This window comes from Labeo rohita, chromosome 4 (genome assembly GCF_022985175.1).
Source record: "Labeo rohita strain BAU-BD-2019 chromosome 4, IGBB_LRoh.1.0, whole genome shotgun sequence".
Taxonomy (NCBI): domain Eukaryota; kingdom Metazoa; phylum Chordata; class Actinopteri; order Cypriniformes; family Cyprinidae; genus Labeo; species Labeo rohita.
Genome location: NC_066872.1, coordinates 22,201,419 through 22,204,959, shown reverse-complemented (window position 1 = coordinate 22,204,959; position 3,541 = coordinate 22,201,419).

Genomic DNA, 3,541 nt, shown 5'->3' with positions numbered 1-3,541 from the left:
ATAAAAAAATACAATTTAAATACTTAATCTCAAATGCTCGTCTTGTCTTGCTCTGCCTGAACTCTGTGTATTCTGGTTCAAGACAGTTAGGGTATGTCGAAAAACTTGTCATCCTACATCTCTGCAGAAGCACTGACCCAGTCTTTGCAAAGTGAACATGCAAAGATGATCAAACACCCTTATCAAAAAAAGGCAAAACAGCGATATAGAACGATTTTGAAGTTGAGGGAGAAAATGAGATGGGAGTTTTTCGACATACCCTAACTATCATGAACCAGAAAAAAGGGCGAGCAAGACAAGATGAGCATTTGACATTAAAAAGTATATAAATCGTATTATCTTTTATGAAATTAACCAATCATTTCACTAGATAAGACCCTTCTTCCTCAGCTGGGATCATTTGAAGATGCATTTAAACTACATTTTGGAAGTTCAAACTCGGGGCACCATAAAAGTCCACTATATGGAGAAAAATCCTGAAATGTTGTCCTTAAAAAACATAATTTCTTTATGACTGAAGAAAGAAAGACCTGAACACCTTGGATGACAAGGGGGTAAGGACATTATCTGTACATTTTTGTTCTGGAAGTGGACTTCTCTTTCAAAATGAAAGAAAATGGAAATATACAACCTCCTGTCATAAAAACTCAGAAGATAGCATCAGGAGTGTTTCTAGGCTTTCAATAATAAGGGCAAGGGCCCTGATAATAAATAAATAAATAAATAAGCGGATGTTTCATTGCCCAAGACATCAGATTGCTACACATATTTTTAGCTAAAAAACATTAGCTAGTAAAACTTAAATGAGGCTAGTTCTTAACGCTAGTTAAGAAGTTAAACCAAATGAATATGTACCTGATGCATGACTGTCATTTGCAGTTAACTACTGTCATTGAGACAAGAGAAACACTTCCTAAACCACTGACAAATAAGGATTTATCCGAATCTAAGAGAAGACGAAAACATTACTTTTTTTTTTTTTTATAATCAAATAACAGACCATGAGTATGACTGAAAGTAGCTGCTCACTGTATGTTGGATTTGACAATTGTCATGAGCTTTACTGAAGTTATCATCCTAAAAGAATGATTAAATAAACAATTAAACATTAAATATATTTATAAACAGTTTAATTTACTTTCAAATTAGGGCTGTCAAATGATTAATTGCGATTAATCGCATACAAAATAAAAGTTTGAGTTTGCCTAATATATGTGTGTGTACTCTGTGTAATTATTATGTATATATTTAAGAGAAATATACTATTTATGTAGAAAATACTTTTATTTATATATAATATAAATTATAAAAAATATAATAAATGTATATTCTTGTAAATATTTCTTAAATATATACCTGAATGTGCATGTTTTTATACATAATAATTACACACAGTACGCACACATATTTTAGACAAACTCAAACTTTTATTTTGTATGCGATTAATTGTGATTAATCATTTGACAGCCCTATTTTAAATATATATATTTTAAATGTTTCATATTTAAAAACATAAAAAACAGCTCTAAATTGGCAAATGTGATTGTAATGCATAAAGATCAAGACATTAAAATCAACATTTAACTTTTATTTATTTGTCCTTTAATTAATTGTTTAATCAGAACAACATTAACACACATTCTAAACAAAAGGATCAATCCTATGCATACAATACAAGCACCTCTAAGATACTGGTTACATTACATTAGCATTACATTTGTGTACATTCATCTAATAAGCATCAAGTGTCATCAACAGTGAAACAATAAAGAATTTAATGGCAAGTAGAGTTCATCTGCCCTTCTCTGAAAACAGTCCTGACATTTACTGAGGTAGACTGACCTCCAGAAGGTTCTGCAGGTGTTTAATGTAGTTTATGGCAGCCCGTAGTGTCTCTACCTTGCTGAGTCTTTTATCCTCAAATTCCTGTGGCAAATGTTCACGGAGTCTCGCATATCCCTCATTGACACATCGAACTCTCTGCCGTTCTCTCTCGTTACGTTTGTGGATAAATGCAGGTTCCAAAGAGTAGTTGTGCACATTGAAATTCCCATGGTAGGACAGGTAGGAAAAGCATCCAAAGTATCGTTGACTGTTGACTTGTTCTTGGTAATTTTGGGAATTTTTCAGTGCATCTTTGAAGGGAGAATACTGGTGGTTCAAAGATAAACCAAATGTCAAGGGATGAGCATATGGCACTCGGTCCATGACACCATAATCTGATCCCATTTCTCTGGAGAGAAACAAAAACAATAAGATGAAAACACTGCATTTCCACCTATTTCTGAAGCAATTTTGAATTAGGACAAATTAACTTACTTAGCAGAACACCTTTGCACTGATGTAGTCTGTCTCTGCAGTTGGCATTAAACATGAATAGACAATGCTGAGGTTTTCACTTTGAATTCAGTCAGCATATTATCATCTTCATCTTCTCCCCGCAAGTAAAAACTTCTTTCTTCCTTGCTTCCTCTTATGAGGGTAGGTAAATGAAGTGATGTAAGTAGGGGGATGTCCTCTGTTGCTTTGTGAGACAATTATACTTCTTGCGGAAATACATGCCTCTATGTAGAGCATGATATTCTATTTTTATTTTCCAGTTGAATTCCTGTTGGAGTTCTGTGTTGTAATTTTGAAATTCCTATAGTGAACACATCTCTTGGAAAATAAAGGCAAGTCATGTCTGAACAGTTGAAATATAGGCCCAGTCAATGGAGTCTTAAAAAAAATTCACATTTATAATAAAAAGAAAAATGGCATTTCCTACTAGTGAAGAAAAAAAAGAAATCGTATCCAAAGGAATTATTTGCACATAAGTCATTCTCTAGTCAACGTGCATGAAACAAAAATATAGTTTCAGTTATTTACTGCTAATATTGTTGAATTGTTTATATGAACAATCTAAGACCGGTTATGTCTGACTACTTATACGGAGATGAAAACCATCCATTTGATGGAGGGCATAAAACACAAAATTTCCTACCCTACATTATCATGATTTTAAAATGAGCATCAGTAAAATTAAATGTAAAAAAAATGCTGGATTATTGAATAACTGGATCTAGGCTTGATTGCTACTTCACCCACATATTCATTTTTGTGTCTCTGAAATTTTATGTACATATTGCATTAAAATGTGTTGTATGAAAATGACAAAAATAAACATATTTTCCACTCATTTATAACACAACTTCTAAAAACCGAAGTTAAGACATCCCTGGGCATATATTGCAGTTCATTAAGTCTTTGTAATAAAGGTGTAATTGTGGGTGTAATTGCGCAATTCGTTTCTTGTCTAACAGTTATACAGCCTTTTTTTTAGTTCTAGTTACTTACACAATGATTATCTAAAATTAGTTTTTTAAATCTGTATATCTTATATATATATATATATATATATATATATAGCAATAAATTACATTGAAATGTATTGTATGACAGCATGGATCCAATCCATTCTTTCCAGGTCGTAGTGAAAACACATTCGCCTGGACTGGATTGTGGATTGTGGATTGAGGCAGTGATTGGAGGATATGTTGGG